The following is a 15,851-nucleotide window of genomic DNA, read 5'->3' as shown; positions in this document are numbered from 1 at the left end:
ACAGTGTGATTCATAGGGAGGGTTAGTCATAATTGGGAGTAATATATTTTGATGTAATGAAACAATAGAACTCCACTTCTCCGGAGCAGGAAAAAATATGCAGCACCATTCTTGACCTAGATTATAGTCTAGTAGCTGCCTTGCCCTGAGATGAGACCAGAACATCCCAGGAAAAAATGTGAGATAAAATGCCCTTATTCTGCTGCATTTCCCTAATCAAAATATAAGGTTGCACCATGTCAACAACCAGCAGATGGAGAAAAAAGAATGTCCTGGGAAGCTCAGAGAACACGCTAGGAAACGGAGCTATAAATACCAGGCTAATTCCAGAGCTTTAAGATTTCTCCAAAGCTTTTTTAAATCCCTCCAGAAAAGGCTGAAGAGATCCCTAATCTGAAGTGCCCCAGTTGAAGGCAATGTGTTGTGGTGTTCTTTTTCAAGGAAATTATGTTAATCTGCACTGGATGGTTTGGACATCTCAGTGAGTCAGTGGAGTCTCTCTGCGGTATCTGTTGCATCAAAATAAGGGCTTTTAAACACATGGCTCCAGCTCCCTCCTTAGCAGTAATTCCTTCCTCAGAGAAAACACATGATTCTGCCTGGTCACCTCTCAACAAATGTGTAGAGTATTCCCACAGAGTACTTGGATGTTCACAACTCCTTTTCAGTCTCTTACTTTCTTTAGAGAGCTGTCTCTTCTTTCAGTGGAGAGAGCTAACAGAAGAGCGATCTCCTTTGGTGGGATTTGATGAACATTTGGAAGATCTCTGCATGGTGTTTTGGTTTTTTCTCATGTGTATTTCTAAATTGTAGTTATGGACCCTAATGTTGTGCCTGTGTGTAGAAAAATTAGGTTTTCTGCCTTCCATCCTTAATCTTCTAAATTTGTGACAGAAGGCTTGGAGATTTCAGCTGCCTTCCAATACCCGAAGGGAGCCTACAGGAAGGCTGGAGAAGGACTCTTCATAATGATGTCTTAGGAAGGATTTTAAGCTGAGGGAGAGTAACTTTAGATTGGATCTTAGGAAGAAGTTCTTCAGTACCAGAGTGGTGAGACTCTGGCATAGGCTGCCCAGGGAGGCTGTGGATGCCTCCTCCCTGGGGGTGTTCAAGGCCAGGTTGGATGCGGCCTTGAGCAGCCAAGTCTAGTTGAGAGGTGTCCCTGCCCAGGGCAGGGGGCATGAAGTAGATGGTCTCTAAGGTGCCTTCCAGTTTAGGCCATTCTGTGATTCAAGGAAGATGTTATTCCCATGTTGTAATTGGGGAACCTACAATGTGAATAGGTTCTAAGACAAGTGTCTGTAAGAAAATCTGTACTGAGTTGTTGAGTGAAGAAGTGAAGAGAGTCTTTTCTCCATAAGGTCAGATGAACAACTTGGAGTATAGAAGCACTGGGTAATATCCCCTGGTGAAGTTAGCAAAACCAGTAGCCAGGCATGTCATGAGATAGAATTAACCATCTAACCATAGGGTGATAGTGGTTGGAAAGGGTATCTGAAGGTCACAGAGAGAATGGCTGAGGTTGGAAGGGGCCCCTAGAGATCATCCAGTCCACCCCACCCTGCTAAAGCAGGGGCACCCACAGCAGCTTGCCCAGGATCGCAATGGCCAGGGGGGTTTGGAATCTCTCCAGAGAAGGAAACTCCACAACCTCTCTGGGATCCTGCTCCAGGCTTCCAGCATCCTCACACCAAGATAGTTTCTCCTCATCCTTAGATGGAAGCTGCTGGGTTCCAGTTTGTGCCAGTCTGGCCCCATCCTCTTGCCCACCACAGGTTCTTTAGCCCTCTCAGGCTTCTCTTCTCCAGGCTAAGCAGTCCCAGGTCTCTTGGCCTTTTCTCCTCACAGAGATGCTCCAAGCCTCTCAGCAGGCCCTCAGAGCCTTCACTGGAGTGAACTCCAGCAATTCCCTGTCTGTCTTGAGCTGAGGGGCCCAGAACTGGGCCCAGTACTCCAGCAGTGGCCTGACTGGGGCAGAGTACAGGGGGAGAAAAACCTTCCTTGACCTGCTGGTCACACTCTTCTTCATGCACCCCAGGACACCATTGGCCTTCTTGACCATGAGAGCACATTTCTGGCTCATGGAGAGCTTAGCCACCAGCACTCCCAGGTCCTTCTCCACAGAGCTGCTTTCCAGCAGGTCAAACCCTGACCTGTAATGGTGCAGGGAGTTGTTCTACCCCAGGTGCAGGACTCTACACTTGCCCTTCATGATGTTGCCCTCTGCCCAACTCTGCAGCCTGTCCATGTCTGGCTGAATGTCAGCAGAGCCTGATGGGGTGTCAGCCACTCCTCCCAGCTTGGTATCATCAGCAAACTGGCTGAGGGTCCACTCAGTAATGAGACATGGATTATTGAACAGTCTGATTTGGTACCAGCAAATCACAGGATGTTAGGGGTTGGAAGGGACCTCTGGAGATCATTGAGTCCAAGCCAGTTTGGTATCCTCAGCAAGCTGGCTGAAGGCAGACTCAGGGCTTTCATGGGGGTGGTTGATGAAAACTCAAGGCTGTGCTCACTGACAGTGAGGCCTTAGGTGGGTTCTGTCTTTCATGAGTGGACACTGCCCTTTACAGCAAATTTGTATCAGCCAGAAGGTGGCAAAGCAGAGCAGCAGCTTGTGCCAGATTTAGAAAGCAGGGCTGGTAAAGGACAGCTGAAAGGATTGGGTTTGTTTATTCTGGGGAAAAAAGAGAACACTGTAGGATGGGCATAAGGCTTTGAAAAGCTCAGAGGGTTTTAGAGGAGCTGTGGTGGTGGCTGCAGAGAAGCAAGTTCAGTTTGCACACAAAGGAGAATTTAGGGTTAGGTGCAAAGAGAGAACAGTCCAAGCCTTTTTGTTTTGCCTCCTATCTGGCTCCAAACAGGGATGAAAAAGTGGGGTCTTGCACCTGTAACTCAGGGACTCTGGGATTTGGTTTCTTTAACACAATAAAAAGCAGCTTTCAGAGGTGACCTTGGTGATTTTGACCTTCTACCGGTGTCACTGGGCTGGGCAGGTTGCTCCCCTGAGATCCCTCCTCAGAAACTCTGTGACTTTCTCACCTTAATTGTAGGATTAGCTTTGTTTCGTGTCCCTCCAAACTTTTCCTGTTACTAACAATACTCAGTTCAAGGTATGTGGTGTTTAAAGGCTTTATGTGGGGCACTTCTCATTACAAAACTGAACCAGATTACCTCTTTCTTTCTTCCTTCCTTCCTTTCTTTCTTTCTTTCTTTCTTTCTTTCTTTCTTTCTTTCTTTCTTTCTTTCTTTCTTTCTTTCTTGCTTTCTTGCTTTCTTTCTTGCTTTCTTTCTTGCTTTCTTTCTTGCTTTCTTTCTTGCTTTCTCTCTCTCTCTCTCTCTTTCTCTCTCTTTATTTCTCTATTTCTCTCTTTCTCTCTTTCTTTCTCTCTTTCTTTCTTTCTCTCTCTCTTTCTCTCTCTCTTTCTCTCTTTCTCTCTTTCTCTCTTTCTCTCTTTCTCTCTCTCTTTCTCTCTTTCTCTCTCTCTCTCTCTCTTTCTTTCTGTCTTTCTTTCTTTCTTAACTATAATGCTTTGCAAAGCTCTAAAATGGAATGAAATTCAACTTCAGCAACCTCTGGAAGTTCGCCACGGAGTTGCTTGAATTCAGATTTCCATTGAGATGCTGAGCTGGAGGGTGCCATAAGACATAAACAGACACCAAATCAGTATGGGAAGCTTCTGTCCTGCATGTCTGTACCTTGAATTCATATTTCTCAGGGTTTTTTTTCTCTTAGATTTTTCTTCCAAGGGTTTCTGGCATTTGTTGTTGGTATTGTTTATGGAGGTATTTTATGTGACAGTCTATTTGTGTTACTCCATTTCTTTCCATCAAGTTCTCAATATGTTGTGATGAAGAGCTGACTAAATGCTTCCTTGCCTGTAATAGCTCACTATTTTTTAGGCCAGAATCTGCTAAATACCTGTTCTATCCCTACCTTCTGATATTAGGAAGACATTCTTTACAGTGAGGGTGGTGAGGCACTGGAACAGGTTGTCTAGAGAAGTTGTGGATGTCCCCTGCCTGGTGGTGGTCAGTGTGATGAGGCCTGGAGCAACCTGGTCAAGTGGAAGGTGTCCCTGTCCATGACAGGGGGTTTGCAACTAGATGATCTTTAAGATCCCTTTCAACCCAAACCATTCTGTGAATGAATCTGCATTTCCAAAGATGTTTCTCAAGCCTATTGAGACAATAAAGGGCTGTGTGAGTTTGAAGTTCATATCTGGCACAACATGTTGTCCCTCAACTAGGAGGAAGTGATGCATTTTCGAGGTTCTCATCTGGTTTGGAGCTTTCTTCTTACTCTTTGATGTCCTGCATCCTTAAAGGGACACATGCTACCTGTGCTCCTTACTCTCATTTTCCCCTTCTCTGCTTTGACCAGATGAAGGAATTCTCTTGGTCTTGCTAACCTTGAATGGGAGTCTCCCTTTTGTTTAGCTCCTTCTGAAGAGAATTAACCCTTTTTTTGTCTAGCTGAGCAATGTGCAGTCTATTGCACATACAGTGAAATCAGGCTTTATAGTGAGCATCAAGTGAGCAAATCCATGGATACCTGGCAGGACAGAGCTGGGCATCCTTACTAGGTACCACCTTGCTCTACATTGAAGGTCTCTTCCAACCTGGTCTGTTCTGTTCTATTCTTTCTATTCTATTCTATTCTATTCTATTCTATTCTATTCTATTCTATTCTATTCTATTCTATTCTATTCTATCTATTCTATTCTATTCTTTCTATTCTATTCTATTCTGTTCTATTCTATTCAACCCAACTATGTAATTTTCAGATGGCAAAACACCTCCAAGGAGAGTTTCACAACCCCTGTACTGAAGCAGAGACTAGAATGCTTTTTATTATCAGAAAAAACCCAAATGTTGCATTTTCTAGGAGCCAGACTGCAGTCTTCACAGTTTATTGGGCAATGAAATTTATCCTCATGAAGGTGTCAGTGTGAATATGTCCAGTAATGACCTTATATAAACATTCAACCCAAAAATACACAGCCACTAACATTGAGGTACTTTGCTCATTTTTAGTAGGCTAAAAATATCTTGGCTTTCTTAACTCTTGGAGTGAAGGAGGTGGGACAGCCAAACAGGAAAGGACATTTTCACTCAGGAAGCACAAAGCCTCATTTGAAACTTACTTCAATCTACCTTGGCATGTGTACAGCCAAGAAGTTTATCATCTGTGTTGTTGGGGTACAGATTAAACTGGAGTAGAGAATGTTTCTCATTGCCATCTACATGTGAGATGGAGGCACCCTCTGCAAGTCTGCAGAGGATACCAAGCTGAGTGGTGTGGTTGATAAGACTGGGATCCACCCAGAGGGACTTGGACAGGCTGGAGAAGCAGGCTGAGGGGAATCTCATGAGGTTCAATAAGGCAAAGTGCAAGGTCCTGCACCTATCAGTACAGGCTGGGGGTGATGAGATTGAGAGTATCCCTGCAGCAAAAGGGCTTGGGCTGCTGGTGGAAGAGAAGGTGGTCATGAGTCAGAAATGGGTGGGCACAGAGGGCCAGTGGCTCCCTGAGCTGTATCAAAGGAAGTGTAGTCAGCAGACAGAGAGGCATGATTCTGCCACTCTGCTCAGGGGAGTCGTCACCTGGACTACTGTGTCCAGCTATGGGGCCCCCAACGCAGGAGAGAGACAGTAGTGGGTCAGGAGGAAGGCCACAAGGATGATCATAGCCTGTGAAGACAGGCTGGGAGAGTTGGGAATGTTCAGCCTGGAGAAGAGAAGGCTCCAGGGACACCTTAGAGCAGCATTTCAGTATCTGAAGGGACCTACAGGAAGGCTGGGGAGGGACTACTTAGAACGGGCTGTGGGGATAGGATGAGGGGCAAGGGTTTGAAACTGGAGCAGGGGACATTCAAGTTGGACATTAGGAGGAAGTTCTTTGCAATGAGAGTGATGAGATTCTGGAACATATTGTCCAGGGATGTGGTTGAGGCTCTGTGCCTGGGGACATTCATGATCAGATTTGATGTGACCCTGGGCAGCTTGGAGGTATCCCTGCTGCCTTCAGGGGGGTTGGACAAGATGACCTTTGAAGGTCCCTTCCAACTTAATGCAGTCTGTGAATTTGCTTAAATCTTAGGTGTATTTTTCCTGGGCTTGTGATGTGTTATGGAAATGAGATGTGTGCAAAATACAAAGTGGGAACTGCTGATTCAAGTGTCAAAGGAGCAAAAACATTCTAAGAAAGAAGAAATAATTAAGAATCATTTAATATTGAAGTCTTAACATCCTGGAGCCCATCCTGTTCAATATCTTTATTGGTGATCTGGAGGAGGGTATTGAGGCCATCATCAGTAAATATGCAGATGACACCAAGTTGGGAGCAGGTGTTGATCTATTTTGATCTATTAGAGGGGAGAAGGGCTCTCCAGAGGGACCTTGCCAGGCTGGACAGATGGGCAGAGTCCAACAGGATGGCATTCAACAAGTCCAAGTGCTGGGTGATGTACTTTGGCCACAACAACCCCAGGCAGTGCTACAGACTGGGGTCAGAGTGGGTGCAGAGCAGCCAGGCAGAGAGGGACCTGGGGGTACTGGTTGATAGTAGGCTGAACAGGAGCCAGCAGTGTGCCCAGGTGACCAAGAAGGCCAATGGCATCCTGGCCTGCATCAGGAACAGTGTGGCCAGCAGGAGCAGGGAGGTCATTCTGCCCCTGTACTCTGCATTGGTTAGGCCACACCTTGAGTCCTGTGTCCAGTTCTGGGCCTCTCAGTTTAAGAAGGACATTGAGATGCTGGAAGGTGTCCAGAGAAGGGCAATGAGGCTGGGGAGGGGTCTTGAGCACAGCCCTGTGAGGAGAGGCTGAGGGAGCTGGGGGTGCTTAGCCTGGAGAAGAAAAGGCTCAGGGGAGACCTTCTTGCTCTCTACAACTCCCTGAAGGGAGGTTGTAGCCAAGTGGGGGTTGGTCTCTTCTCCCAGGCAACCAGCACCAGAACAAGAGGAGCAGTCTCAAGCTGTGCCAGGGGAGGTTTAGACTGGAGGTGAGGCAAAAGTTCTTCACAGAGTTGTTAGCTGTTGGAATGTGCTGCCCAGGGAGGTGGTGGAGTCACCATCCCTGGAGGTGTTCAAGAGGGGATTGGATGTGGCACTTGGAGCTATGGTTTAGTAGTCATGAGGTGTTGGGTGACAGGTTGGACTTGATGATCTCTGAGGTCTTTTCCAGCCTTACTGATTCTGTGATTCTGAATGGACTGTGTTGCTTGCTGTTGCTTATGTTCCCTTCCCACTGCTGCTTTATTTTTCAGCTTGGAATGAACGTGATGAACATACCCACCTTCGATCTAATGCTTAATGAGGAAAAAGGTCAGGCTGCTTGGTTGGTTTTTTCTTCTTCTCTCTATTTTAATCCTGTGCCCTACTGTTAATTAGGGCTTTATATTTGCATTACTTATTTCCTAGATCTTAAATAACAAACCAAATGTGATGCTTTCATTTGAGGGTGAGGAATTATTTTGCAATGGGATGGTACATTCAGAAAAGGGCTGACTCAGCCCAGGGTAAGTAGAAGCTATAGAAGGAAAGGTCAGGTATACAGATCTTCATAGAGATTCATTTAAAAGTGATTAAACTCACAATTAATGGACCTCTTGTGTATAAAGACAGAAATATTTGTCATCATTTTCAAAGAGTGAAAGCATTTAAAGGGACTAAAATCACCCACTGCCTTCTGGTTTTAACATCAGACAATTGTCAGGGCGGGAAGGGACCTCAAGGATCATCCAGTTCCAACCACCCTGCCATGGGCAGGGACTCTTTCCACTAGATCAGACTGTCTACAACCACATCCAGCCTGGCCTTAAAAACCTCCAGGGATGAGGCTTCCACCACCTCCCAGGGCAACCTGTGCCAGTGTCTCACCACCCTCATGGGGAAGAGCTGCTTCCTGACATCCAATCTCAATCTCCCCTCTTCTAACTTGGATCCATTCCTCCTGGTCCTATCATCACCTGACACTGTAAGAAGTCTCTCCCCAGCTTTCTTGTAGCCCCCTTCAGATCCTGGAAGGCCACAATGAGGTCTTCTTGGAGCCTTCTCTTCTCCAGACTGAACAGCTCCAACTCCCTCAGTCTCTCCTCATAGGAGAGGAGCTCCAGCCCTTGGACTTCTGAGTCTTCAGTTAGCAGACAGAACTGTCCATGTCTTAGCTAACACAGGAAGGCAAAATTCTCCAAATCCTTCTGCATTCCATTAGTGCATCAGTGAAAATAATCATCTTCTACTGCTGCTGATTCATTTACCCTACTGGAGAGGTTTGTAGCCACCAGATTTGAGTGAGGCAGCCCAAGCTCTCAGCCACTCTCCCATTTAAGCCAGATAAGGCTGGGGAGATCCCATTAAGGTGTCTGAATAGCTGATTTTATTTTCTTTTTTATGTTACCATCCTTTTTTTTTAACATCTGAAGAGGCTTTTCATTGAGGGAATTGCTGAGCAGGGGTGCATAATTCAGTAAACAATTGGAAGAGGGGAAAAAAAATAGGGCTTGGAGAAGAAATTCCACCTGTCTAAAAATAGCACAGGCATGTGACTTACTACTTTGACACAAAAGCATAATTTGCAGGTTTCATTTGCAGCCCTGCTATGTTCCTGGCATTCTCCTGCCCAGAGACTCAGCCTGAATTATTCAGCTGATTTAAATATCACCATCTCCTCTGCTTCAGGTGTCTTAACACAAAGCAGCTTTCCATCAGGCCTTGAGACCACTGCACTTACCACAGTCTCACAGTATCACTAAGGTTGGAAGAGACCTCGAGGATCATCAAGTCCAACCTATCAACGCAGACCTCATGACTAGACCATGGCACCAAGTGCCACATCCAATCCCCTCTTGAACACCTCCAGGGATGGGGACTCCACCACCTCCCTGGGCAGCACATTCCAATGACGAATGACTGGCTGGGTGAAGAACTTTCTCCTCACCTCGAGTCTAAACCTCCCCTGGCACAGCTTGAGACTGTGTCCTCTTGTTCTGGTGCTGGTTGCCTGGGAGAAGAGGCCAACCCCTTCCTGGCTACAACCACCTTTCAGGTAGTTGTAGAGGGCAATGAGGTCTCCCCTGAGCCTCCTCTTCTCCAGGCTAAGCAACCCCAGCTCCCTCAGCCTCTCCTCACAGGGCTGTGCTCAAGGCCTCTCCCCAGCCTCATTGCCCTTCTCTGCACACCTTCAAGTGTCTCGATGTCCTTCTTGAACTGAAGGGCCCAGAACTGGACACAGGACTCAAGGTGCAGCCTAACCAATGCAGAGTACAGGGGCACAATGACCTCCCTGCTCCTGCTGGCCACACTGTTCTTAATGCAGGCCAGTGCATTTAAGTGTCTTGATTTTCATTTGTCACCATTTCTGCCTTAATTTGTAATAGCACAGTTCATGGAGATCTCACACAGTCTCAAGCTGTGCCAGGGGAGGTTTAGGCTGGATGTTAGGGAGAAGTTCTTCCCAGCAAGAGAGATTGGCCATTGGGATGTGCTGCCCAGGGAGGTGGTGGCTAATCCTGACAGAGTTCTGCCAGCAGCTCAGAGCCTTTCACTGTATTTCTAGCAACCTGAGGGTTTTCCCACTTTTTTTTGTTAACTGCTTATCTCAACTCTAATTGACTTGTCATGTTCAGGCTTGGAAATGGCTACAGTTAAATAGTATTTGCCTTGAAAATTAACTTCATTCTTTCATAGCTTTCTCTTTCCCTATTAGCTGATAGCCAGTGATGTACAGCAAAGCTGTCACATGGAAATGAACACTTAAAATCATAGTATCATAGAATCAGTCAGGGTTGGAAGGGACCACAAGGATCATCTAGTTCCAACCCCCCTGCCATGGGCAGGGACACCCCACACTACATCAGGCTGGCCAGAGCCTCATCCAGCCTGGGCTTAAACACCTCCAGGGACAGGGCCCCAACCACCTCCCTGGACAACCCATTCCAGGGCTTCACCACTCTCATGGGGAAGAACTTCCTCCTCACCTCCAGCCTGAATCTCCCCACCTCCAGCTTCATTCCATTCCCCCTAGTCCTATCACTACCTGAGATCCTGAGCAGTCCCTCCCCAGCCTTCCTGTAGGCCCCCTTCAGATCCTGGAAGGCCACAATTAGGTCACCTGGGAGCCTTCTCTTCTCCAGACTGAACAGCCCCAACTCCTTCAGTCTGTCCTCACAGGTGAGGTGCTTCAGCCCTCTGCTCATCCTTGTGGCCCTTCTCTGGACACCTTCCAGCACCTCCAGATCCCTCTTGTAATAGGGGCTCCAGAACTGGAGGCAGTACTCCAGGTGGGGTCTCAGCAGAGCTGAGCAGAGGGGGAGGATCACCTCCCTCGACCTGCTGGCCACACTTCTCCTGCTGCAGCCCAGGATCTGATTGGCTTACCTGTTTATTTTCTGCATCTCTTTATTAGATACCTGAAGAACATTTCCTGAAATTCAGAGGATCTTTGTTCTAAAGCCATATTCAATCATTTCAGATGTTTGGAAGCCTGGAGCATGAGAATTGGAAGAAGTTGGTTGTTTATTCATGTGCTTGGCTTTTCCTTTTCAAGTAATTTTAAGTCTGGTCTGACACTTTATTTGGAGCTAAACCATTTCATTATAATCAGTGTGTTGTGATTCGATTTTTTTAAGTTAATTTGAAGCTCCTCATTACATTTTTGGACAGATGTGAATGTCCACAGTGGTCATTTTCTGCTGGGTTTGTGTGTTGTGGTACATTAGCAACAGCAATCCCACTGTGACCGAGCAGATTTTTCTCTGTTAATATCCTCTTCTCTGGTGCCAGTTGCTCTTGCAAGTAGGTCTTGAATTCTCTTTCTTGTAGGCACAGATTGGTTTTCCTTTCCACATTTTGCAGTTGTCATCTTTCCTTGATGTGGAGTCCTGGTGGTTTATTTAGCTTATAGGAGCTTGATAGTTTATTTAGAATGAACTTAGAATAAACCAAACCAGGTTGGAAGAGACCTTCAAGATCATCGCGTCCAACCCATCAACCAATCCAACCCACCTTCCTTACAGCTTGAAGAATCATGGAGTCATAGAATGGTTTGGGTTGGAAGGGACCTCCAAAGGTCCATCCAGTCCAACCCCCTGTGCAGTCAGCAGGGACATCCTCCACTAGATCAGGTTGCTCAGAGCCCTGTTGGCCCTGACCTTGAGCATCTCCAAGGATGAGGCCTCAACTACCTCCCTGGGCAACCTGTGCCAGCATTCCACCACCCTCATGGTAAAACAACAGCCTTCTCCTCTTTAGGCTGAACAAGCCCAGCTCCCTCAGCCTAATAACATTTCCTCACTCCTTATTAACATCTGGGTTAGTAATTTCCTATTTCACAATGTTCCCTGGGAAAGGTTTTGATACCTGTGGCACGATTCTTACCTGCAGAGGAGCACTGTTGATTTACATTGCCTTACCAAGTGTTAGTCTGAATGTTTCAATAATCTTGTGACAGCAAAGCAGGCCTATCTCACAGGCACACAGTTTTGACCTATTTCCCTTGTAAAGAATGAAATTAATGTGGTGGAAGGGCTGAAAGAGCATTCTGGCTCTTGTGTATTCTTCTGTGACTCCGAGGAGTGACCATTGTGTTTATTCCATTCCTACCGAGGAGAGATCGCTGAGGCTTCAACACAAAATCCTTTTGTTTCCTGCCATCTTGTTTTCACTGCTCCAGAGCTTTTTATGTCCCAACCCTTTCAGAGGTGCTCCCTGGCACATGTGTGTGCACAAAGGAAGTTCTTGAAAGGGTGGGTGTTGGCCTTTGTTTTGTTGGAATGGAAAACCTCAGGTGCTCCCAACTCTGGGGGTTTCAGAGATGGGTGTGTTGAGGAAAGTTTAGGAGTTGGCTGCTGAACATGCACTAAATAAAGAGTGCTGAAGGGATCATCCTCCTTCCAGTTCTGCCACTGCCTTGGACACCTGTAATGACAGAGTTAAATCTCCTACATTATGGATATGTCACAGCTCAGTTAGGGTTGGGAGGCTGAGGGGAGGCCTTCTTCCTCTACAGTTCCCTGAAAGGAGTTTGGAATGAGGTGGGGGTTGGTCTCTTCTCCCAGCATCTGGTGATAAAATGAGAGGAAATTACATGAAAGTGCACCAGGGGAAGTTTAAGTTGGACATGAGGAGCAATTTCTTTGCTGCAAGAGTGGTCAGGCACTGGAACAGGCTGCCCAGGGAGGTGGTGGAGGCGCCATCCCTGGAGGTGTTCATGAAATGTGTGGCCCTGGCACTGTGGGACATGGTTTAATGGCCATGGTGGTGTTGGGTTGAAGGTTGGGCTTGATGATCTTAGGTCTTTTCCAACCAAAACAATTATATTATATCCAGGCTGGATGAGGCTCTGGCCAGCCTGATCTGCTGTGGGGTGTCCCTGCCCATGGCAGGGGGGTTGGAACTAGATGATCCTTGTGGTCCCTCCAACCTTGACTTACACTATGGTATGGTTCTATGCATTAACTCTATTTTTTACCATAACTATAAACATCAGTAGGAAGGATATCAGCTGTAGAATCATAAAATGATTTTGGTTGAAAGAGACCTCTAAGATCATCAAGTCCAACCATTACCCCAGCACTGCCAGCTCACCACTACACCATGGCCCTCAGAACCACATCTACACAGCTTTCAGACCCCTTCCAGGGATAGAGACTCTACCACTGCCCTGGGCAGCCTGTTCCAGGCCTTGACAACACTTTTAGGGAAAACTAGAATGGTTAAATTGGGCTCTTCCAATCCTAAAAGCTTCTACAGCATCAATCAAGGTGAGGAGAAAGTTCTTCACAGAGTTGTTAGCCGTTGGAATGTGCTGCCCAGGGAGGTGGTGGAGTCCCCATCCCTGGAGGTGTTCAAGAGGGGATTGGACGTGGCACTTGGTGCCATGGTTTAGTCATGAGGTCTGTGGTGACAGGTTGGACTCGATGATCTTTGAGGTCTCTTCCAACCTTGGTGATTCTGTGTGATGCTGTGAAAAGCAGTATCAAGTAGGAATCCCCAAGCATGCTGATAGGGCAATTTAAAACTGTCCTTCACACAGTTCCAAAGAACTGAACACCAAAGGTGTTTGGAGTGGAATGAACTGATTTGACAGCAGGGCAATTTCAAATGTTTCCTTTCAATGAAGCCATTCAGTGCTGATCACTTTCCTGTTCCTTGCCATGTGTTCTCCATGCTCTGTATTTACAAGGGAGCTGAAGATGCCTCTCCCAAACCAAAGGCCAGAGCGTATCGTGTGTCCAGCTGTATTACAGTCCTGGATACCAGCACAATGAGATAAGGGTGAAGGAAGAAAGGTTGCCTTTATACTTCAGGCACATTTGTTTGTTGAATCACTCTCCTAAAAATAGGGCTGCATAAAGTATTCAACACCAATCTAATTAGGCAAGAGAATGCTGCTTTTCAAAGTGGAAAAGCATTCCCCAAAAGTGATGCAACATTTGTCTCTAATGAGATGATCCAGGAGAATCTGAGCTAATTGCTTTGATAGACTTAAACAGATTAATAATGTGCAAGGGATAACTGAGGAAAAACTCATTCTGACTCTGGGTGGTTTGAAAGTGATGCTTCTTATACAGCTGAAACTTGCTGTTAGCTCAAAACCCCTCTGACCGTGGTTTGAGGGCATTCAGGTTCTGAATGGATTTTGCAGGCTGCTCTGTGAGAGGAAGGAAAGCCTGGGAAAGGAGATTGCAGCTCCTGTCTGTAAGCAGTGTTTTGTCTTAGGTTCTGAGTGTTGGCAAAACTTTGTATCCCAAATCTGGTGATTCCACAAGTGACACTGGGCTTTGTGTATCAGGGGAGCAGGCAGGCATTGACTGCAGACCTTGCAGCAGCCTTGGTGAGACACAGAATGGTAAGGAACACTTAAAAGTTCACCAAAGACAAAAATAAGGAGCTTCACTGTGATACTGGACTGGAAAAAATGCCTTACATCAACTTATTAATGAGCTAAATGTTATATTAGTGGTCATGTCTTATGGGAGAGATCTCAAGAAGGCCAATGATCACCTGGGGTGCATGAAGAAGGATGTGACTGGTAGGTCAAGGGAGGTTCTCCTCCCCTTCTACTCACCCTAGTCAGGCTACATCTGGAGTCCTGGCTCCAGTTCTGGGCTCCCCAGTTCAAGTGAGACAGGGGACAACTGGAGAGAGTCCATCAGAGGCTCCAAAGATGCTGAGGGGCCTGGAGCATCTCTGTGAGGAGGAAAGGCTGAGAGCCCTGGGGCTGTGGAGCCTGGAGAAGAGCAGCCCCAGAGGGGATCTGAGCAATGCTCAGCAAGAGCTAAAGGTGGGGGACAAGAGGCTGGGACCAGACTCTTCTCAGTGATGCCCAGTGACAGGACAAGGGACAATGGGCACAAACTGGAAGCCAGGAGGTTCCACCCAAAGATGAGGAGAAACTTGTTCGGTGTGAGTCCTGGAGCAGGCTGCCCAGAGAGGCTGTGGAGTCTCTTCTCTGGAGAGATTCCAAACCTAGCTGGCTATTGTAATCCTGGGCAATCTGCTGTGGGGGCCCCTGCCTTAGCAGGCTGGTTGGACTGGATGATCTCCAATCCCCACCACGCTGGGATGCTGTGAATCCAGCCTATTGGTATTTCATATCAGTTTCTTTTTGTTTGTACCACTGCTTCTGTTTCACCAGTAGACTAAAAACTTAGCAACATCACCAGCTGAGTGTGCCCAGGAAAGGGGCTTCCTAAAATGTGACAGCTCCAAAAGTGAGACAATTGCATTCAAAACCTCTTTTTCAGCAGATGAAAATCAAGGAGAAGTTTTCCAAGTGGGGAGTGAGAAAGGATTTGAGGGAGCTGAAGGGGTTAAACAATTCCATCTAGAACTGTTTTTCAGCCTATTGCAATGAAACTGGACTGCAAACCAAATCTAAACAGCATGGCTTGGCCCACAGGAGAAAAAAACAGAAGTCATTGATTTAGATGTGGAAAGTTGTGTTACTCATGGTGAGATAACAGGAATTGTCTGGAGGTGTTACGAGATTACAGAGGAGAGGTATTTACTGCATGGGTTGATGAAAATCAGGCCTTTAGATAGAATCCAGCATCCAAAATAGTTTGTATTTGGCCCAAAATCCAAGTATTTTCTACCCCCATCCAAAGTCCTTCAGCTAGAACACTGTGATGGAGAAGAGGAAGGTGGTTCACCAGAAGAGACAGGACTTTTGTGCCATTGAGTTGGGAGATTCTGGACTGGTTAGAAATGTTGAGGTTTGAGGAGTCAAATGCATGCAGTCTGTGTCAGAGCATCCATGGTCAGGCTGATCCCTCCTGGGATTTAAATCTCTTCTTTCAGTCACAGGGCAGTTTGCCAAACCTAACAGGGCAGTGCCACTGTCCCCTGCCATTATCCCTTTAGAACAGAGTCACACAGTGGTATGGGTTGGAAGGGACATTTAATTGCATGCAGCAGGGACATCTGCAACTGGAGCAGATTGCTCAGAGCTCTGAATAACCTGCAGTGGTTCCAGGGATGGGACTTCTGCCACCTCTCTGGGCAGCCTGGGCCAGGCTCTCACCACACTCAGTGGCAGAAATTTCTTCTTCAGATTAATCTAAATGTTCCTCTTTTAGTTGAAACCATCACCTCTTGTCCTGTCATGAGAGGCCCTGCTCAGAAGGCTGTCCCCAGCTTTCTGATCAGCCCTTTAAGCACTAAAAGGCCACCAGAAGGTCTCCCTGGAGCCTTCTCCTCTCCAGGCTGAACAACTCCAATTTCACAGCAGAGGGCTTTCAGCCTTCCCAGCCTTGCTGTGGCCTCCTCTGGCCCTGCTCCAACAGCTCCCTGTCTGTGCTGAGCACTCCAGAGCTGGCCCCAGCCTTGCAGGTGGGGTCTC

General features: G+C 46.8%; 1 protein-coding gene across 1 annotated transcript in view; it reads left to right on the top strand.

The window, feature by feature from the left end:
* The window catches only part of MBD5 (methyl-CpG binding domain protein 5), a 205,702-nt gene that overhangs the window by 129,199 nt on the left and 60,652 nt on the right, over window positions 1-15,851 (top strand).

This window comes from Melanerpes formicivorus, unplaced genomic scaffold (genome assembly GCF_026170545.1).
Source record: "Melanerpes formicivorus ecotype bairdi unplaced genomic scaffold, bMelFor1.0.p_v2 SCAF_41, whole genome shotgun sequence".
Classification (NCBI taxonomy): Eukaryota; Metazoa; Chordata; class Aves; order Piciformes; family Picidae; genus Melanerpes; species Melanerpes formicivorus.
Note: the sequence above shows the minus strand (reverse complement) of the source record. Positions and strands in the feature narration are given on the sequence as shown.